General features: G+C 41.6%; 1 long non-coding RNA gene across 2 annotated transcripts in view; it reads right to left on the bottom strand.

Moving 5' to 3' along the window:
- Positions 1 to 1,082: 1,082 nt before the first annotated feature.
- LOC109280878 (uncharacterized) overlaps positions 1,083 to 23,480 on the bottom strand; it is a 40,086-nt gene continuing 17,688 nt past the window's right edge. The window contains exons 2-4 of one of the 2 annotated variants that reach the window (XR_002087335.2): positions 10,581 to 10,703; positions 5,830 to 6,654; positions 1,083 to 3,093 (exon numbers count right to left, since the gene is read on the bottom strand). This is a non-coding gene — a long non-coding RNA (uncharacterized LOC109280878). Of the gene's footprint in view, positions 6,655 to 10,580; positions 10,704 to 23,480 lie in introns of both variants that reach the window. The other variant, XR_009464398.1, reaches the window with a different exon arrangement.

Raw genomic sequence — 23,480 nt, 5'->3', positions numbered from 1 at the left:
AGATAATGAACAATTTCTAAAAGTGACATCTGTGTTTGACGTGAGAGGCAAAGATTTCTGAGGGTGATATCTTTTACTGGACCAAGTATGTGGCTGGGATCAAGTGAGACCATCTTTGTTTTAGGCACTCTCTTTACAGGCAGTTGTTAGTAAGGTAACCTTTGACCGGGACATTGTAAAATCATCCTGGCCTCTTGAAAACTGTAAGTTGTCCTTGTTTTCCTTAAGACAAATCTCACATTTTTATCAGTTCTGATTAATGTCCTCCACAGCTCTGCTTCATACTTTCATTTTAACAGCACCCAACTTAGACCTTTCACGAGCGAAATAAGATGCCTCTTGGAAGCTAACTGCATCATTTGTCCAGAATATTTTTTAGGGTGAGTTAAGGGCAAATTTCCACAATGTTATTGCACCAGTTTTGTCATCTCACATTTCATAAATCCTTGAAAATAAGCTCATGAAAAGCAGGGCTAAAGTGACATTTGGGAATGGAGTAAAATCACAACCCAAATGTGAACTCTTGCAATGGTTGGGAGTTAGGTTACCAGGCTTCAGTCTATTTAAAATGGCTTAAAGTTTGATCGGAACTGTTTGCTTAGCCCTGTTATGCATACAAGGTTTGAACTCATGGCCCCCTCCCTCATAAATAAACTGATGTCCAGGTTAGAGTTAATGCCCATCTTTTCTTGAAATGACACCTACAGCTCACATCCGAAAAAATCTCTGGGGTGAGGAGGGTTAAGAAACATAAATCTATGAAAATAGTTTATTAATGCTACATTAAAAGCTCATGCCTGTGAAAGTCGACAGGGTGGATTAGGTAGCCTGCATGTACAGTAGGGAGAGATTTTTTCTTATGCATGTTTTTTTCTTTTTTAATTAGAACCAGATTTAGAAGCTGGGTCTTTCCTGAATAATCAGCCACAATAGACCTTTAATCTTGGTCACCACCCTGAGAAAGGAATGGGAAATTGATGCCTGTAAGCACTGGAAGGAGAGGGGAGGAAGGGGTGGAAGGGAGGGGTGGGAGGGAGACAGAGAGAGAGAAATGGCAATGGGGAGTTGTCACCAAAGAAATCTTTGAAGGGAAAAATATTATTTTATGTTTATTTTCAGTGGAGCAGTCGGCACTCTAGGCATTTTCTAAACATGAAAGTTCAGTGGATCTTAAATTCCGCCAACGGGGATCCAAGTGGCAGGATGAAGAGCAACAAATATGGTGATGGTTGAAATATTTTTCATCAAAAAGTAATATTAATGGAATTTGTCTCTTATTAAAAGTGAATGGCATTGTTGTCAGCAGTCCCTTGATTCGAGGATGCTCTCTACCACAGCTTTTTGGTGGGTCTTGAGGTTACTTAAGAGTCCAATCCTGGAGCCACAAATTTCAGAAGTTTCAAGTCTTTCCACAGCGGAAAGTAGGCTGTAAGCTGGGATTTCTCTCCTTTTCCTTCCTTGACTCTTTCTTCTCTGTTTCAAGGGCAAAGATGCTTTACCTGCCACTTGGTTGAGGTTGCAGTGCCTTTGGAGTTGGATCCATCCAACCCAGCTGCATTCAACATTGAACATTTTGGGTGGAAAAAGGCAGTCTTCTGAGATTTGTTATGAATAAAAAAGGGAAAAGTAACCAGTTCTTCTGTGTAGTATTAGAATCACAGAAATGTAGTATCAGACCAACTCAGGAATTCTAGGTTCAGTTATGGTTGGTTCTACTTATTGGCCTTCTGGGCTCTCTCCTTTTTCATGTCCTTGTGCTAAGGTATTCGAAGTCACAGATTTTGTTGGAATCTTACAGGCCGTGTCGTAAGTGGCCTTCTGGGTGACGTTGGGTAAGTCACTTCACCATTTTTGTGCTTGCTTCTCCATCTTTAAAATGGAGATGACACTTACCCCTCTTTCAAACATGCTCTAGAGGTCTACAGATTAAATAAAGATAGGTATTATTACTTGGAATATTACAGTCCATTCTGAGGGTTGCTTTCCTTCTAACTGATCTCTTGCTGTTCAAGTGGCCAACAAAAGATCTGGGCACCACTTAGCACTCTCTTTGAATGTCACTTTCAGGGCTTCCCCAAAATTAGAGCTCTGCATTTGCCACAACCATGACTTGCATTATAACAACTATGAGTCTTGGGAATTCTTTTCAATCAAAAGGCCTAGTCTTTGTAGCCAGAGCCCCTTGCTATTATTTGATGAAACTTCAACTCAGCTCTCTGTATATTCAAAATAGAGCAAAATATGATGTGCACTGCCCAAGTTGGCTTTAAATTTCAGAATAAAAGGTATTTTTCTCTTACAATTTATGAGCGGTGACTTTTTTATTATCTTTTAAAAATGATGACTTGTGCATTGACAAACCAGGAATTTTCTCATCTTTTGCCATCCTAAACATCAACCTTAATCATAATTAATGTTTACCCTCTTCAGCATGTTGACAGTATTTCCTCCTCCTCCTCCTCCAGCATTCACCTTCTGTTCTTTCTTAGCATCTTTCTGCTCCTGTATGTGCTAAGTGTACGATTGAAGCCGTACCATATATGTTTTATATCTGTGTAGGTAGTCATGATTTAAAACCAGGGCTATATCCTCAACTGTATTTCAGTGGAGCAACATTAATTTATGCCAACTGAAGTGTTTATTGTTGATATCTTACATTCTAAATAACAGACTTATTAAACAGGACCTTTCACAGAAAGAAGCTGCCGATGAGCTGATGCTGAAATCCTCGAATACGAAAGCTTTCAGGCTGTTGACATGGACACTAGAAGTCCAATGAGGCACACATTAGCACCAGAACTGGCAATGAAATAAAGCTGTTTTTGGACCCAACTTCAATCATTTCCACTTGGAAACTCCCCAAAGCCAATAGAGCAAATAAGTTAATATGATTAGCTTGAAACAATCCAAGAAAATGGTTTGTTTATACATCTTGGCACAGCTTTTGACAAGTGTATAAGATTAATCAAAATAAATTTACTTTAGTGAATGGGTGTGAAGTGCTCCATTTACTTCACACTGGAATAGCATCTGACTATAGTTGGAAAAAGGTTCACCGCTTTGAACTAACTTGTGTTTGTAAGTTCTGAGTAGCTGGAAAGAAAGAATGAAAAAAAGAGTTAGTGCCCAACACAATGATCTTCCACTTTCATGTCAGGTGCTTCCCCAGTATTTCTGTGGCACATTGTAGCAGGGCTTGGGAGTCTACCACCCTGGCACCTGGTGCGTGGTCCTGTGGCCTGACCCACCTGTCAGCTCTTTTCCAGCCCCATCTCATGTCCATTTTCTCATCTGCCGTGACTTCAATGTTATCTTTTGGTTCGTTGGGAAGCCAGTCCCTGGGGCCAGAGGTAGCCTTGCTGGTTCCTTTGATGTCAGCTCTGCCTTCACAGGTAGATCTGCCCCACCTAGGGTCTGTGTAACCCCCCTGAGCACTTCCCCGTTCAAGGAGGCATTGAGCACCTGTTGGGGCTTCATCTGTCACAGCCTTGGCCACCTTTTACTCTAGTTGCACACTCAGTTTTGATCCACTGTCTAAGACCTCAGCTTCCAGGCATTGGCCCTGATTGGCAGGAGCCCCTCCTGGGGTTTCAGTTTCACCCCACCAGTCTCAGGCCCTCTAGTTTGGGGCTAGCTTTTGTCTCTTGTAGTGGGGAGTGCCAGCCAGGTACCCCTACCCATAGCCTCCTCCTCCCCTGTATCTACAATCCAGTCCTCCAGTAGAAAAAGCCCAACATAAAACAGCAACCTAACCTGCTCTAACTTAAACATAAGCCTGTCTGGGACTTTGGGGCTCAAGCCTTGCCCCAAAGTACTTCTCTCAAGCTGGCTGCTCCTTACTGTAGCTAGCTCTCTCTTGGGAGCATCTTGTCCTCCCACAGCTGGAGCCCAACTGCCCCGGTATTGTCAGGGACTGGGCTGATATGCCCGAGCCCAGCCTTCTTCCAGTCATGTGAGCAGATCTTCTGCACCACAGGGCTGGGTGCAGCTAATTGTATTGTTAACTGCTTGGTGTTTTTAGTCCTAGGCTCAGTCCACCTGAGCAGCTACTACTTGCTGCCCTTTCTAGCCCAGGTTTCCTACCCTTCCCCACCTTCCCACTAACAAGGGCAGGGGTTCCTTGTTACGCACATGAAATAGGACTTTTAATGTAACAGAAAAAAACGTTTTGCTCAGTTTCCCCATTAGAAGCCATTTACCCCTCACTTATTTGCTTGCACACTTATCTGGCCAAATAAGTGCCACGTAACAACCACAAAGATATTAAGAGTATTGGCTCTTCCAACTTCCTGAATATATTCCATTATGAATATCTAGTATTACTGGTATTATATGCTAACATATCATGTTACTGATATTGCATTAGATTAAAAAACTTTTCATCCATGCTTTTTAATAAATGTCAATAAATATTATTGTTCCCATTGTACAGAGGAGGCAGTTGTGGTACCTTTACTCAAGGTCACACTTAAAGTCAGTGGAATAATAATAATAATAATAGAACAAAACCCTCAACTCCAGTGCTACGCTCAACCCATTAGACAAGATTTTCCTGATTCTCTTGCTTAAATAGAGATGTATCCCTGAACCAGATACACTGAAAACTCTTTTTATACAGATCATAATTTTTTTTTTCCTTTTATAACTAAAAACAACCTTCTGTAGGGTAAAATGGTTTGGTTAGTTTCATCAACCACAATTTGTCTTTTTTGGCTTTTTTGCTAATATTCCCTGTTCTTTCATATTTCACCCAGACCTGGAAACAAATGCACAAACTCTGATGAGGAAAGGCACCTTCCTCAGTATTTCTGATATGACTGAAGTAGAAAAGACCAAAAATTTCACAAGGGAGGATATTTTTGTAAGATTTCAGTCTTGAAAATCCAATTTGGATATGTTTCCAAATGTGTGGTAGTTTGCCTCCATTAAACTTCAGCATCAAGTGTTTCAAAACCTTTCAGTCATTGGGTAACTTCAAAATAAACACATTTCTTACTGGTTAGGGAAGCTGTGGAGTCTCCTCCGTTGGAGGTTTGCAAGAAGTAGATGGGCTTGGGCCAGGATCTGAGGTGGGTTTGGGATAGTGACTCCTGCATCAGTTCAGGAACTGACCTCAGTAGTGTAAGTGAAAGGGAGGTACCAGGGCAATATCCCCAGGTGCTGTCTTTGGTACGGGTAGTGGGGAGGTGGGGATGCCCAAAAATAGCCCAGCACAGCAACTGCCCTGCTTATATGTCTGACCTAGGGGGTCTGCAGACTATGTCTAAGGGGTCTGCAAAAGATGACTACGATCAATCAAAAGTATGTGATACCCACACTTAAAATTCAAAGGGGTCCGCACCTCCATTCAAAATTTTCAAAGTGGTCCACACTTCCATTCAAATTTTTTAGGGGTCTACAAATGAATAAAGGTTGAAAACTACTGATCTAATTCTTTCCAGCCCTAAGAGTTTATGATCTTATGATCCTGTGACTTCCAAACCAATGTCTTAGTAATAAAGTAGATGGAGGCCTTTGGTGATTTTTATTCATTTAAAACACTGGGGGCCAACCATTTTGGCAGATGTGCCATAAATTAGCCCAAACCCTTCCCCATGTGCCATTCCTGACCCCTTCCCTTGCCTGATCTGTTGCTCTGTTTTCTGCTCTGAGCCCTGCATGCAGCCCTACCCAATCTGATGCCCTGCTGTCTGTTTCCTTCCTTATGTGTCACTTGGCTGTCTGTCCCCTCCCCAGTCTTCTACACGCCACATGCAGAGGCTGTCCATGCCACTTGCGACACCTGTGCCACAAACTGCCCACCACTGATTCAAATGTGTGGAATCTTACCATTTTTGCAGTACAGCAAAAATTCACTTCCATTTGCAGCAAGAGTTAATGTTGTTAGCTCTCAAGACGGTTAGGATTTGTTTGTAAATCATTGGCTGCTGGTCAAAATTGGACAGTATGTGGACAAACACATTTCTTCGTGAGATCTGACAGACAGAAGAAGTCACTGTTTGTTTTCTTTTGAGGAGATCCTCGGTCTTTAAGCCTGAATCTGGAATTAGATCTACATACCAACAGCCCTAATGTGGAAGTGTGTTTATATGTTTGGCCCATTGTAAAAGTAAACAAGGCTCATAAAGTTTAGAAGTCAGAGCTCTGCATGTGGAGGATTTGCAGGATTCGGAGTGGAGACATAAATGAGAACGTTGTCTCTTTCTCATGTTCATGCATCCCCCAGTATGTCAATGTTGCTGATTGTTTTTGCGGATGAGAATTTCTGATGCATGAATCACCATCATTCTAGCAACAGTGCTGCATTTGATCACCAAGTCCTAGACGGTTTTCAACAAGCAATTAGGAGATGGATGGAAAGATAATTTGTACATTTGTCTGTTTGTTGTTTTGTCTCAGGCTCTTCTGTAATCATTTAGCTAACTCCCTTCTTCTGCAGGCAGGCAGGAGGGGCCTGAGAAATTCCAGCCCAGTCTCTTTCTGCACAGACAGAGTTTGCCCACTTCCTTTAGGCAGATGTTCCACGCACTTCCAGTATACAGTGTATGCTTTGAATAGAGTGGGAGAAGTTTCTTCTGAACTGTCATGCTGCTACTTGTCCTCTGCCCAATGAAAACACTCTTCACCAACAATTACCACATCACTACAAACAGACTAAAGAGAGACATGATGTAAAAATTAAATTACTTAAAACATTTTTGGGCTAACTCTTGGCTTTATATAAACTCAGAGAGAATCCTATAAGGTACTGAAGGCAGATTAGAGGTTTGGGCAAAGCTAGAAAATTGCTGCCATTATATTGTTATTATTAACACCTTGTAATTAGCCCTAAGGAATCCTGAAGTTCTCTCTCCTGATTTGGCTTTAATGAAGGAAAATTGCTACCTTTGCAAGTTGGATGGCGCCCACTCTGATTAACCTTAAGTATATAGGACTATTATTTTGAAAATGTTTGTTGTCATGCAAATATTAGTATTGCATGTAATGGGGTGGGGGGATAGGGAGAGGGACCTGTGTTTTTTTTCTAGAGCATGATGAGTCACACATTCACTTTGGCGAGGGTCATCCCTTTAAGGATCCAGCAATCCTTTTCAGATGCCCAGCCACAAGCTAATGATTTAGTAGGTTTTTGTAGTGAGGCTTGCCAGCTGCTTTACCTGGTGATTGCATTGGCTTCTTGAGTAATTGTTGGATGGAGTTGGTTTTATTATCACTTTGAAAGTCACCCCAGCTGAATGAGATCATGTGTAATTTAGCACCCAAAGTATAATAGAGATCCTTTTACTTGCATGTCCCACCCCAAGCCTTTCCCGGTCTTCTTGCTGCTTTCATAGGCAACGGCTTCCCAATGAAATCAAGCCAACATTAATAAGGCATCCATTCCATACATCTTCACTCCTTTCCTCCCACATACTATATGTTTTTATTACCATCTCTGGGAAAAACTGACATTAAAGAACCTCATCTGATCTTATCTGTAATTAATTTGTATTTTGATCATATAGAAAAAAAGAATTTTTGCATGTAATGACTAACCTGTTCATTATTTATTTCTTTTGAACTCCTATGACCGCTTAATAACTCATGCTGAAGCAGAACTGATTATGACATTTTCCTCCACCCACTATCCAGGAAGGCTGAAGGTGTTGCCTCTCATACTTAAACAAATTGCTTCAGATAATGACTTTGTGCAAAATTAGTCATACATAATTGAGAAATTCTATAGATGAATAAAAAAGTAACTCTAGATGAAATTATCATTCTAGTGTTTAAGTTTACATAGGATTTACCATAACAATTAAGACCATCAGTCCACTTAAAATAATAACCTGCCTCTTATAAGTTTATAGGACCTAATTCAATTCCTGATGAAATCAGTGGGGAATTTTCTTTTGACCCTGTTATAGGGAAGCCTATAGGAGCCTAAGGTATGATTCTGATCTTATTTGTGTCAGTGTAAATATGAGTTATCCTCATACAACAATCAGCACAGTCAACCCGAAGCATTCAAATATCATGAGACTGCCTTAAAAACTATGAAGTTTAAAAAGAATTTAATTCATTTGATTTGTCTTCTAATTTCTGAGCCTCAAGGTCATACTCGGATCTGGTTTTTAAGCTTTGCTCTGCAACTATTGCAGGTAGAAGCTTACCCCCCTGCCCTTTTCCAGTCTCATGAAGACATGCCAGGAGCTTGGGCTTGGTGGGAAAAGCATCAATGTAGAGCCTGGTAGCAAAATCACGAGTGAAATCCAGTGTGAGAAATGAGATTCAAGCCCTAAGTCTCTCATAATGAGCCTGAATGAACTATACAAGATTGTATATAAACAGGAAATGTTCCTTTCTGTCCCCCATAAAGCAATCAGCTTTTACCCCAAAAGCACTACCTTTATACAGTAATTGCCTCAGCTTGCATAGTTATGCATGCCGATAGCAATTGTAAAATTATCCAGCTTTTTCTGTATAGCTAGATGAAAGGAAAAAGCAGGTAAACAACATTTAATGTGCCCACCATGCAATATATGGATTTGCCATGAAAAAAATAGAAAGAAAATAAGTTTAGGGTGAGGTTTGGGCTGTAAAGGTGTTTGGGAAAGAAGCTCTGAACTGGGGTTTTGTGTCAGCATATATAGGGGTCAGTTATACAGGCCAACATATGGAGATGTTCAGATTTCGAAATCTGGCTCGCTCCCATCTCTGAATGAGACATACCATGAAACAATCTACCACTGCCATGTCATAAAGAGAAGGAACCAGACAAAGTAACAAGTTGAAATTATAAACATTACCTTTATAATAATGGAAAAGCTATGCATTCAAAACAACAATTGGCCGTGGGCATTGACAACTGAATGCTAATCACTTCTTTCACTTCCTGTGCTCAATGGCTTTGTAGTGTTTCTGTAGACAGTTAAAAAGAGTTCACGTTCCACCAGCTGAAGTGAATGAAGTGGTTCAGAGGTGGCAATGATGGGTAGATGGATACGGCCTTAGCATTTTTCCATTGACATCAGTGGGCATTAGCTCAGGCCCATAGTTTGTAAGGAATTTTAGAATTTTTGGAGATGAAAAGTGGTACATGGATTTTATTTAATGACATTCATCTTATAGCAATTAATGACATATGACTTAAGGCATCTTCTACTACTTCTGATACCTTAGACCCTATTACTACAATAATTCAACAAAGACAAAACTAGAATTAGTCTCCCCCTGAAAATCTCTGACCCCAACAGCCAAAACTATCTCTCTCTTCTTAAAAAAATCAGCCCTGTAGGTTATTGTGACCAGGGTACCTACTCTGAAAATTTTTTCAGGGTACAGACATACATTAATAACATTCAGCATAAGTCCAAGCAGAGTGAGACAGGGTTGTTAAAGCTGTCAACTTGTGAGTCATGTAATGATTCCTGTTAATGCAGAAGGACAGTTTTTGATTGGAGCTTGTACAGGTTTCTCTCTCAGTGGCTGATGCACTAACAAAATATCAAAGATACAAAACAAGGAAAAAATATCTTCCCAGGCTTGTTGGATCTCTGATTTGCTTCTCATGGCAATTTCTCACCTTGCCCCTTGGGCATCACAGACAAAAGAATAGCACAGTTGTTCCTGTGGAAGGGAAAGTAGTGACTACACCATAGTGTTTTCTTATTGTGTTCTCACTTCTAATCCATCTCTGGCTTCTGTGCAGGAAATCTGATTCATCCTACTGAGGGGAGGGGGAGTGGCAAGAGGCAAGAAATCAGGGATTCAATTCAGTGCCATTCAATTAAGCATGTTCTCTCAGAAAACCAGAGCTTATTTGTTCAACAAGTTCTGCTTCCCTGAGCAGAATTACTGTCTTCCTCTCCACAAATTTAACAAGCCGTGGAAGAGGTTAGGCTGGAACACAGCAACATTGCAAATTGTACTACCATTGCTAAGAAAAAGTGGCTTGACCACTGTGTGGCTGCAGCTGTGGGTCTTCACTGGAATTCCCCCTGGATCTCAGATCATCATGAGATTTGTGCATTGCACCCAACTTTCTTTGTCTTGCTACCAGCCCAACAGTTCCCCAGCCTGACAGTAGATTAAAAAAAACACAAAGCACATTTCTGAAGGGCAGAGAGGGAGTGCCTGGCCAGGGCTGGTTATACCTCATCTTTGATCATTCATAGATTGGAGTAGGTTTTTAACACTTGACTTTCACATTTTGTGAAGGCATGACATTGGCCACTGAGTGTTAAAGACACAAACATTGAGTTTGTCCCTCTGCAGGTGTCAGTATAATAGAAGGATGCATGGAAATGCTAGTGTTTTCCATAGAAATGCTAGCATTTTCATCAGGGTTTGTTCCTACAAACTGTTGGTATAGATTTGTGCACTCATAATTGTGCACTTTCCCATGCAGAAGTCAGCTAGGGACTAGGATTAAAAAATGTCCTCCCTTGAACCCTCTCTATAGCAAACCACTTACCAGTAATTACATCCTTAACATCCAGCACACAAGTTATTCTACTGAAATCAATGGTGCTAATCATTTGCTTTAAATTTAAGGACATGCATTAAGTTTTTTCCTGAATCAGAGCCTTAATACTTACAATAGGTTACAACAAGAGCTTTCAAAACTGAAGTCCTCTTTTTATCCATAGAGGTGAGACTGCATAGATAGTGGCAATACAAGCTGTTCCTACTCCTCTTTGCCTATATGTGTTGATCATAACCTAGGGAAAAGACATTTGGATCATAACCTGGAGAAATGATTTACACATCAGTTTTTAATATCAGTTACATGCTTGGCCTCTTTTGAGGCTAAACAAGCACCCCAATTGCCAGTCTGAGTGCTAGTAGTTTCTTAAATGTAGACAGCCCTGACACTGGACAGAGATACCAGCCCAGGCCACTCATCTGGCCTGTTCATTGTTTTACTTTTGATAAATCCCAACCACTTTTGTAAATTCCAGACAATAGGCTGCATAATACAACAGACTTTTTTCTCCTGTGCTGATACTTGCTCATTTCCAAACAAGTTACAGAACATCCAGCTATTGGCTGTACAGGATGATAGAACAGAAGCTTCAGTGTCACAATGTCAATGAAATGAAATCAGCTTCGACTAGTTATTCCAAGGAACTGGGTGATTTGAGATGCTTTGGCAACTGGCTTTTCAGTCTCCTCTTCCAGCCATGAGTCAGCCACACAGATCAAGGAGAAAAGGAAGAAACCCACAAAGTACATCTATAAAAGTTTGCAACAATTATTTTGCAATGACTCAAAGCTACCGCGGATGCTGTCATCTTAGCATACTGCTTGGGTGCCTAGTTAAAAGCAATCTTTATATTAGGAGCGGGGTTCTATGATCTTTCTAAGTCTCTATATGAAACTATGAACAAAAGACTGCTCAGGCTTTCAAGGCTTTTCTCTTCCCAACTGATGTTACATCATCTGTTTGCACTAGGTGAAAAGGGAGATTTTGCACTCTGTGAGTACATGTGCTACTTAGCGCTGTTTTCATAGAGCCTGCATCCTTTCATCCCTGGCTTAGTTTAGTCCCCATTTCTAGTTGCTTGTGAAAGGGAGTGGTCTCCTCCCCACAGGTTTCAAGACCTCTGCTCATACAGCCTTGAAGAACTGATCATGATCACTAGGTTACAAACCTATGCTGCCAGGTGTCCTCTAATGCTACAGGTAAGAAGAGTCTTCTAAATCGCAGTGCAAATCACTTTTCCTATAATAAACTCCATCCCAACTTGACCTGCTCCTTCTGGGATATTTTTCAGGGATGGACCTTGCTTTCATCTAGCATGTATTTGGTATCAATTAAAAACTAATAACTAAGGATGAATAAGCTAGAGGCTTTGCACATTGTGTAATAAGGCAAATTGCAAAGGCATTTGCTTTTTCAAGGAATATATAACAACCAAGGGAAGGGCAGAGTTGAGCAAATTATTTGTTTTCCTTTATTGAGAAAACTGTTTTATTTCCCCTTTCCAAATTATCCAGGAGCCTATTGTGGTAGTGTTGGGGTGATGTAGCTGTCAGAGTCCAGGAAAAATTTGAGAAGCAAGGATTTTTGTGGGTATTATTTTTTATTGGATCAGTTGTGTAGTTGGGAGGTATATAGACAAGCATTTGATGAGCTATGTACTCTTGCTCACCACAAAAATCCTTGCCAGGAATCAACCATAAGTTTTACAAATTTGTTCCTTGTTTGTTTTGGTTTGACAATTAGGAACATGCACCAACAGGAAATGTCATTCTTCATCAATTGGACGTCCATCCAACCCAAGGGTGGAGATTTTCAAGAGCACCTAAGTGATTGAAGGCATAAATCCTAATGTCTTTCCCCTAGATAAAACTTCCTAGTAACCTCCATTAATCAGTCTTTGAAAACTTAAGCCCTGAAGTCTGCTGTTTCAATGGCTCTTCCACAACTTTTGTTTGCTCTTTTAATATTTATTCATAAAACTGACAACTCTTGTTATCAATATAGGATTATAGAATATAATTCCTTCATGAATTCTTGTAAGCTCATGTCCTCAAGGAGCCCATGTGGTAATATGCTCCACTGACTAACTCTGCCCAAGTTTCTTTCTTTTCCATCATCAGCGTAGCATTTGCCATCTTTCAATTTCATTGCATGCTCCATGGTTTATTTTGGTTGTGTTTTCACTTTGCTTAATGCTTTTAAACATATATTAGCTTCTTGTACAATGATCATAGTGCTTATGTTGGCCATGTTTTCTGACACAATGACCTGATGTATAAGACAACATGAAGTCAAAGGGAAACTGATGCCTCTGATCAGCTTAGACTCACCCATTGCAAGAAATAAGGATGCAAGAGTAGAGAAACAGGAGTCCATCATTAGAACTCCAGTGGTGTTGGTTCAAGCTGTACTTTCTTCTGTCTTTGGAAAAGTGAGACTCCATTTTTTAGTATAAACAGCTCTAACATGGCAAACTAGAATTTTTCAAAATTTTAAGGCATCCTCAGGCCTGAAAATTCTCCAATTATCTCCCACCTGGCACAGACATCTATCCAGTTGATGGAAGGAAAGTCCTTTACTGACCTCTACAATATTCTTTGTAGATTGTGAAGGATATGATTTTCTCTTATTTTTGCCTAAATAATTACCAGAGTGGTTATTTTGTATGCGGAAAAGTTTTATTTACCTGAAAGAAAAAGCACACATGCACACATTTTTACTTTTTGGGCATGTCTACACATGCACATTTACTGCACAGTAATTTAGGTTACTGAGCAGTAACCAAAAATTCCTGTGCAGTACAGGCATGCATCTACACGTGCACACCCATACTGCACAGTAATTAGAATGACTTACGCTGACTTGAGCATAAATTTGATACCTGCATCATGCAGGTATCAAATTTACACCCAATTAGTTACTGTGCAGTAATGCATGTGTTAGACACCTTACTGCGTAGTAACACTGTGTGTGTGGACTGATGTGGGACTAACTTTAGTCCCAAGTCAGTCCACACACAGCATTACTGCACTTTAACGGCTGCACGTGTAGACACCAGCCTAAAAACTGCTTACTGTGCAGTAAGTTACTCTGCAGTAAATGCACATGTAGACGCGCCCTTTGAGAAAAGGTCTGGAGTTCAGAGGAGTAGAGCTAAAGACAGTCATGTCAGGTTTAAGATTAAGATACAAAGTAAATGAGTGATACCTACAAACCCTGTGAACAATTCCCTCATAAAGGCCCACTCCTTTCTGAGGTTAAACAATTATATTAAAAGATCACCTTACCACTAGCACTAGCTAAAGAAATTATAGGATCAGAGGAAAGAAGGTCTGGAAGAGACCTCACAAGGTCATCTAGTGAAGCCCCTTGCTCAAGGCAGGGTAGTCCCAGCCAAGTGTCTCTCTAACCTGCCCTTGAAAATTTCCAAGGATGGAGACTCCACAGTTTCTCCAGATAATCTGTTCCAATGCTTAACCACCCTCACAGCCAGAAAGTTCCTTCTAATTTCCAGCCTAGATTTCATCTACCGCAGCTTGAGGCTATTGCTCCTTGTCCTGTTCCATAGAGCCACAAAGAAAACCCTATATCCATCCTCTCTTTATTCACCCTTCAAGTATTTAAAGATTGTTATGAAATCCCTCCCTACCCTCTCCTCCCCTGCCCCCTCAGTCTTCTCTGCTTTAGGCTAAATAACTCTAGCTCTTTCAACTTTTCCTCATAAATCCTGATTCCCAGACAATAATTTTTCTTACTCTGCACTGGACTCTTCCCAATATGGTCATATCTTTCTTGGAGTGTGGGATGCAAAATTAGACACAGTACTCCAACTGAGGCCTCACCAATGCTGAATTGAGTGGAAGAGTCACTTAACTTGATTTGCAAGTGACACTCCCGTTAATATGACCAGTATGCTGTTCACTTGTTTTTCTTCAGCAGAGATATAAAGGAGATGAAGGACTGTGGTAGACATGTTGAAGGTAGAAAAATAACTTTTCCTACTATGACTGTTAATGTTATCCCTTGAAAATTTTTGTGAACAGGTATGTTTTATATTGCTGGACTGAAGTAAGAGAAAATAATTTATAACACATACAAAGAAATAACTGACAAACCAGCTATTCCCCTTTTAGACTGGTGTTAAAACGAAATCACTTGGCACATTTAACTTCTTTTATTTTTGGTGGGCTTGCTTTATCTAAAAGAGAGAAACAACAAAAATAAAGGTCATAAACAACTTCAGTTGAGAATACAGAGCTCTAATTTGAATTATTGCTGCATAAGTGACCAGGAAAATAAAAATCAAGTAATCTAAATGAGAAAAGACAAAGAGCTTCAATACATTTAAAAATAGAAAGCATTGGAAATGTTTTGGCTTGCAGAATAATCTAGAACAGTTAATGACTTTTGGAACATTAATTTAAAAGTTACTATTGAGTTTCAGGACCTGAGAGTTAGCATCTATTTGTGAGAGGGATGCTGAAATACTTATGTTTGGGCAAAGCCCTTGTTGAGGGAGGGGTGGAAGGGTCAGTATGGAAGACCTTAAGAAAATTGGCTATATAATATTCTAATTTTTTCAAGTTCTTGAGCTTTGGCAGAGCTCAGACTAAAACAGATTAATCTGACCCTGTAAACATGTTAGGATTTGACCATCTTTAGTTTTGAAAGAATTATCCCTTTGGCAATGTAACAAATGCTTTGAAATAGCATCTGATTCACAATGAGTAAGAATAATGGATTTAATAGGGCCATTGTTTTGGAAGGAACTGCCCTTCCTCAGCCCTGCAGTCAAAGAGGGTAATTGTGGCCATGTCCCTCATTGTTCCCATCTTTCACTTTGTTGTTTGGTGTAGGAGCCCCTGTTGTAAGGTAGAACTGGCTAGGGACTGTTCACAATAGAGGTTGCTGTACGTGCTTCCTTATGGATCAGAGCTGGAGTCCTGAAAAATGGTTCTTAGGATTGTCTGTCTTTTCAACAAAGATGCTTTTCCTGCAAGTCATGGCCATTCCTTCTGACAAAATCTCAGTCCTCTAAACTTCCTAATTTAGTTTAAAATTATTCTCTTTATGGCTCCACATCTGACTTCTGCCTCTTTTCTCTTTTGCACTTCTGTCTGTTACCCAGTACAGTTTATTCATGGTAGATTCTTCATTGGTGGTCCTATAGGATGAAAGATCCTAAGATGCTAGAAGGCCTCTACCATCCAGAGAGCCCCAATGACTCATTTGTTTTTTGGAGAGCAGTGTATGAATCTCCTCAAAGTGCTACATATTATCTTTACTTCCTTTTAGAGGTTAATTTCTTTCACTTTCACCAGTGTTCACAGAATTTAATATTGTAGGCTTATAAAGCTTGATCCCAGAGAATTCTCAAAGTGCTTTACACACTGTAAGCTACATTCTGCTCACATTAAATAGGTACTAATTCAGAGTAAAAGTACGGTCCTGCTGCCTGTATGTTTGCTCATGTGAATTTGAAGCTATCTAGCAACTGGTTTATAGAAGAGAGGAAAAAATAGATTTGCCTAGCTATATTTTTTTCACTTTGAGTTGAATTGAGGCCTGTGGTATTGGAGCCAGGGGGGACAGAGGTTTTTTGTGTTTACCAGGTATATATGTATGGCAAACACAAAAAACCCCTCTGTTTTTGTTCCATTGTTTTTGTTCCAAAGTGTTTGTTCCATTGTTGATTTATTAAGTGATTCTCAAGCTGAATTATTTCAGATTTCCACTAGTAGATTTTGGCTCTGTATATACTACATGGTAGTAGCACCTTATCCACCCTGGAACACAATCCCTTCTGGAATGGAGTATACCTTCCATTTAACAGTGTGAACAAGGGCCAAAAGAAAGTAAGCAAGAGTAGCGCCACACCCACCTGAGACTACAAGGGGAATTTAGACAGATAGGCAAAGAGAAAGTCATTACTCAAAACAAAGCATAATCAGAACCTTCTAGGGCAGCAATCATTAGTCTTGTGAAAGGTTTCATGGGATTTTTGACTGACCACAAATGGTCAAGGCTTGGTTTTGCATCACATTCAACTAACAGTGCCTCCAGCAGTACAGTGCTTTGGACACACTGGGACAACTGATCAGCTCAAAATTCTTCCCAGTGGCAGGTCTCAGGTCTTCAGTGGCCAAAGTTTACTGAAGTCCATGGAGAAACTTTTTCATAGGCTTTGGCCTACAATCTTTTTGCCTAAGGAAAGACCCTGCACCAGAGACAACACTGAAGATGTTGCCTTTAACATACTGGTTTTCCACCTCTCCACACAAAAAACAATGAAAGTTAAGCGAGGATGAAAGAACATAGCTGTTGCTTCTCTTTGTGGTTAGAGGACATTTTGTGAGTAACATTATATTGATATATTTAATCTGTTTCTTTATTTAACTGTGATAGCCAAGCAAGTACACAATCAATGTACCCCACCCCACCACTGTCCCCTAGGGTGGTATGTCTTTTAGTGAGGCATCACGTCAAACAGTAGTATGTGACATGCACAACCAGGGGGTGTATCTCAAGATAATATATCTGCCTGGGAAATCTGGAAAAAATGCACTAACAACTGCCTCAGGGAGAAATAGTGAGAGACTTAAACCATTAGATAAAGAGAGGGGAAAGGAAACATTTGCCATATATGTCTTGTTTTTAGAGATCTGGGTTATTTTTGCAAATAAAGTGCGCTGCAAGATTCAGGTGCACAAATTACCTTGACTTGCTGGCCATTTAAAAACAAAACAAAATTAAAAAAACAACAAAAAACCTCTTAGTTTGTAAACTGCTTTATAATTCTTTGCATACGTCTTTTGCGAAGTTCAATACTGTATTGTTTTAAACTTTTAGTTTTCAAAAATAGAGGGAAAAACATGAGTTGAGCCTCCTGGGAAAAATATACAGCCCCCAGTTGCCACCCTGCTGTAACAACACAGTACTGGGTCATATTGTCATACAACTAATGAAATAAATGGATTTACATAATTCTCAGTTTATACCAATTTAGAACATGTCCCAGCATACACAGTCAAAGAATTATGATCATTCTTTCAGAACCAAATCAACTTCAGTGGATATGTATTAGGTTCTTTGGGTTTGAGTTTCAGTAGTATTCAAGGTTTATTCTGCCATATCACTGCTTCCTCCCAGACTTGCCCCAAAACATTTCTGATATGGCCCCCTTTTTCTTCTGATGCCCAAGGTTGTGGGGACAGAATAACTCCTGGGCCACTTCTGACAGAGCTCTGCCAGCGGAGAGTTCTTGTACAAAGGAAGGATTCTGTCTAGCCCTCTTCAGGTTACTCTGCAGGGCTTATGTAGTAAAAATTAGGCTTCGGAGACAAAGAGCCTAGACCAATTGTATGTGTGTGTGTGTGATATAAACACACACGTAACCTATACATAAACACACTGTGACAGGGGGCCATCTTGGGGCTGGGTCTCAACATTGGCCCACTCACCTATCTAAGTAGAGAAGTCCACCCAGTCTCACCAGCCACGACTTTGCTGTTCCATAAACTAGTGTACAATGCGGGAGGCTGCCTATTTAATGCCCCAATGCCAGGGAGCACTATACACGACTCTGTCCTCCCTTTATTGTGTCCCATGACTTGCAGATAGCTTCCAAAACAAGTTCTTAACCTTTGACCCAAACTTGGCCTCACCACATCTGAAGACTTATGTTGGCCTCTCTGCCCCCTTCCTGGGGCTTCAATTTATGCCTTCCTGCTAGGGCCTTCTACCTACGACCTCTCACTGGGGCCTTCCAGGTTATTATTACACAGCTGGCTTAAGGCCAGGCCAAACTCAGTCCTATGCTGGGCCTATAGCACTTCACTGGGCTGCATACATACCATGCCCCTCTCATTGGGACCTCTTACACTCTACCCTCTTTCACTGGGCCTCTTTCATACCACCCTACCTAGGGCCACTCTCAACCTGCCCTTGCTCCCTGAGCAACCCCCTTTGGGTCATCGGGCTTTAACTACTTTCATTCTGACCAGTGCACACAGAGCCCTTCAGGTTGCTTGAGCTTCCCTACTCTATGTGGCACTGGCCTTGTGCCTTACACTGGGCTGACTTTGACCCTAGCCCTTCACTGGGTCTTTTGGTCCCCCTTTACAGGGGCCACTGGGGTCCTGTGCTCCCCCTGTGGGACCTGGCCCCATCCTGTCCCCTCACTGGAACCATTCTAACTATCTGCCCCCTTACTGGAGCCTCCAGGGTCTTCCAGCCCATGGGGCTCAGGTGTCCAGAGATATGCCTAGCCCCCATGCCTGTCCCTAGATTTGGGTATCCCACCAGAATGTGGGGGCTGGGGTTTTAAGGCGCCCCTCCTCACCTTTCACTAGGTAGGCATCTGGCCTGGTATTTCTGGGAAGCTGCTCTGCCACTGGCAGCCCCACCAAACCATCGTTCCCCAGCAGGGTGCAGTTTTTTGTCATACCCAGGACCAATGCAGGCCTACCTGTCCTGGTCTTATCCTTACAAGGCTACTCATTGTTCCTGGGTGGCTGCTGGCTGCCTCCTACTGGCTCAACTCTCCAGACCCCTTCTTGGATGCCTTCCCTCCAGAGGCTGAGCTTCAGCCTCCTTCATTTCAACCTTCTGTCTTGCTCAGCCTTTCTTCCCCTAGGCAGTGATATCCCCCATCGCCCCAATTGAGGGGAACTTTAGCCTCCCCAGCCCCAGGCTCCACCTCCAGGCCAGTCGGCGTGCCAGATACCTCATCATGGCACAGGTCTTCCCCTTGCATTGGGCTTCATTGCCCTTTAGCCTTCCAGCCCTGGACCTCTTGCATTGACCAGTTGGGGTGCTCTGGTTCCAACACTGCAGTAGCTGACTTCCTTAGGTAGCAGGAGTCACCTTATGGGCCTCACCACACAGCCATTTCATACTGGGCTTGCTTAGAGCCCCAGAGATCTTCATAACACAGCTCTACTCTCAACTCGGTTCTCCTGAGCCCCAGGCCTCACCCCTGCCTGCTCTAAATCAGGGGCTTGCCTAGCCCCTGTGTAGGCCCGCCAACAATAAGCCCCTTCCCAGGCTGGGCCTTGTTCTCTTTAGGCCCAAAGCCTCCCTGGGGCTTGGGACCTCACTGGGCCCCTAGGAACCTCCTACCATCCCCATAGTTCCTCCCTTACCTCCAGGGTGTTCCAAGCAGCAGCTCATCCAGGAGTTGTTGCTCCCCAGCTGCCAGCAACAGACTACTGCCTTAGCCCTGAGACCTTGGATCTAAAATGCAATGGCGGATTTATGGTTAGTGGGGCCCTGGGATCCAAGCAGGGTGTGGGGCCCCACCTCCCATGGCATGGCACATCTGTGGGGGAATTAGCGTAGTACACTGGCCGTGGGGGAGAGGCAGTGGCCAGAATTTCCGGCCAGAACAACTGAAGAAGCCCACAACCACTTGGGCAGGAGACAGGGCCACAGACAAAATGCAGGAGGGTCTCTGGTGGCAGCAGTGCCAGTGGTGGGGCCCCGTGCCACTGCACAGTTTGTTTCATGGTAAATCCACCACTGTTAAAATGGCTGCCTCATCAGGGCTGGCCCGTATGTGCCAGCTGCCTGCTCTCAGCCTTAAAGTAGCAGACACCAAAGATGCTCTGCCACACACCTTCCCCCTTAAGTTGGGTACTGGGGTCGGGGGGTCTCCCTGCTGCTCACCATGCAGACTCATCTGTTGCCTGCAACAGCCCACTAAGTGGCAAGCGCCCTGACGGTGCTCCACCACACACACATATATATAATATGCACATATATACTATTTAAATAATGTGTTCTAGCAATCTGACAGAAGCTTAAAAAACTGAAGATTTGGGGGAGGGGTGTGGAATTGAAAATGACATCAAATGATGAATCCTAACACAAATGTAAACATATTGTGTAATGCCAGCTTAATGAGCACTCCTCATCATTTGCTCTTTTTCCAAATAAAATGTTACCACTTGAAAAACTATTAGAGAGATCAAGATAAGATCCCTCTGTGACATAAATAGAATCCAAATTACACATTACGCTTCAAGCCAGTGGATCAATGGAAAACTACAGGCAGATTTGCTTAAAGTGCTCTAGCTGCTCTACAACTTGTCAACAAGGTGAGTCAAGCAGGCTTGATGATCATCAAAAAAAAAAATCTCAGAACCTTGAAGGATATCCCCAGGCATTTTTACAGTTTTCAGTGCAGTCAGAGGATACATTTTAATCCTGCCTAATGGTGAGTCTCCCTTTGTTTTCACTGACTTTGGAAGCATACTCAGCATGCATGATTATGTGCCTAATGCCCACAGTGTTGGGAAAGGGAGACAGAGAGACTGAGAAGACTCCCTCATGGTTTTTCAATCAATGTATAATCCCATTCTATAATACATAGTATGTTGCCACCCTCATTTCCCATCCTGGTTGGTCCAGGATGCTGAAAGGGTAATGCAAGTCTAATACTAGAACTTAAGTGTACTTTTTTCAAATCTCAAAATGAATATTTAGGTAAATATTTGGGTTGGATCATCTTTCAACCTAACTGACTGTCCCATCCCTAATCTGAAGGCAGGATGCAAATGTGCATTCATTGTTTCCTCTGTCAAACAAGTAACCAACTATCTTTGTTTTTCCTCATTCCACTGGAAAATTTTTAACTGTATTTGGTCTAACATGCACAAATATGTAACTGCCAATTACAGGATTACAGCATTTATTAGTCAGGAAAGTTGTTACAGTGCCTCGAGGCTTGTAGCAAAAAGGGGAAAAAAACAACCTTAAAACCCTGTAAAGTAATGTAGATCTTTGATTCCATCTCAAGTGACCCTCAAAGCTGAAATTTCACCTCTGATTTCACTTTGTTTTCTCGGACGACTTTTTTTTTAGCCTCATTACCTAATGTTGACAAGGCACTGGTTATGCTGTCAAATATATTGATAATAAAGAGAGTGATTTTGGAGTCACGCACCATTTAAAAAGCTTAGACTGTATTTTTCTGTATACCCTACAAAGGAAGTGCATACATTGGTAGCTTCGGTTTCAAAGTATGCCACACAAAAAGCTTCAATCAAGATTATTACAGGGAGACATTTAAGGGTAGCATGCTTTGTACAGGTGCATTTTTCTCACAGGCCAAATGCTTATGGAATCTCAAAAGCAGACGTGCGAATCCCAGGGAGCTTTGTGCTCAATTGATGAAGTTCTGGCTTTGAACACACAAGACTAGGAATGTCTTGAATCCTGACAGGAGGAACAGTGGTTTGGAGACTACGCCAACCACTATGCAGATTAGTAGAGCTGGATGAATAGCTTGTAATACATAACGAATGCAGTAAATTTGGCCTCTCTCCTCTTCACAACTTGTCTCTGAGGAGATCCTGATTTTTTCCGATGTGTTGTTCAGAACTATTTTGGGGAGATTTTTCATCATTGACTTGTGGCAACTATTTGATACTTGAACTGTGTTGCTTGGTTTCCAGGAGACACATAACTGGGGTACCTTCTGCTGAAGGACTGGATTATCCTAACTGGTTTCTGGGGCAGAATCAGTGGGCCAAATTCTCCAGTGTGACCACACTTTGAAAAACAGAACAAGGAGAAAAAAGAGGAGCATGAAAGGAAGGACCCGGCGGCAGGGTCCTTTCTCACCTTAGAAAAGTTAAACAATTAAGAGTAGTTGAGATAATGTTTTTACCCTGTCCCTGTGCCCTCCTAACACACCTGTATTCTGTGAAATCATAGAGTTGGAAAGGACCGCAAAGCTCAGCTAGTTCAACCCCCTGCACAGATGCAGGATTTGCTATTCCTAAACCATATGAGAAAGATGCCTGTACAGCTTCTTACTGAAAACTTACAAGGATGGAGAGTCCACAATTTCCTAAGGGACCTTGGTCCATTGTTCTACTGCTCCGGCTGGTAGGAGAGCTCAGATGGGCTAGTGGTGTTGAAACACACAGGTAGAGAGACTTGGCAGGTTTCTAGTCCTTTTAGTGCTGTCAGCGTGGCACAAAGGGCTTGGATGACAGTTGAGAATTTGGCCCAAGACTTTCTTGTCATGAACTTCACTGGCTGCTTAAAAAATGGCTTTCTCTATGTTTCCCTGTCCACTAAACCCATCACAGAAAACTAACATAAAATCCAACACAAACTCTGAGAACAGTGGAAACAAGTTCATTTCTTTAAACATTCATGGAAACAATTTCTCCATATTCACCCAGCTTCCCAGATTAGTGATCCTAAGTAGCACATTTTGCAACCTCGTGCCTGCAATTGCCTGATGCAGTCCTTGGTGATGGTGAGCTCAGATGTATCTTTCAACTAAAGCTATTGCTGTTCTAATGCATCTGAGTACAGCGGCTAAATTGGTGTCTCCCATTTTAGTCTCCCTCCTTTACAGGTCCCTGAATTTATGCAGCTAGCGTACTCAGAGGAGAGACTAGATCGTTCCTAGATAAAAACAAAGGACAACTTATACTGTAGTATCTCACATGTTTTTAAGTTGACCAATAGACATGTATAAAAACATTACAATATCATTCTCAATTGCATCCTGTCAGCCAATGACTACTTTAATGCATCAACAGTTCAAACTATTCAATTTTTTCGGTAAGCTAGAGAGAGAATTTTTCCTGCCTCTATGACAGGTGACTGCCATTTGATAGATAAGGATGAAGAGAACAATACCTATGGGCAATTACCATTTCCTTATTCATAGCAGTTCAGAGATCACAGAGGTATTCCTCATACTTAATTCTTCAGAACATTCCTCATCCATTGAAATACTAATCAAAGCATTTGACTATATTGTCAACCTGACAGCTCACTTGACAAAGGTTTTAAAACTGACCAGTTGTCTCAATGCTCCCTATAAATCATTTGCCATGACCTAGTTGTGCATTTTTCATTTCTTTCGTGTCTATTTGCTGTTTGATACAGGAGCCTGTGCTGTAACTGCTCATTTAATACCAGACAGCGTAATACCCTTGCAGCCTGGCGTGATTGTCAGGTTGATTTCATTAGTACGATAAGATGCATA

Source organism: Alligator mississippiensis, chromosome 9, assembly GCF_030867095.1.
Source record: "Alligator mississippiensis isolate rAllMis1 chromosome 9, rAllMis1, whole genome shotgun sequence".
Classification (NCBI taxonomy): domain Eukaryota; kingdom Metazoa; phylum Chordata; order Crocodylia; family Alligatoridae; genus Alligator; species Alligator mississippiensis.
This window is presented reverse-complemented; position numbering and strand designations above follow the sequence as displayed.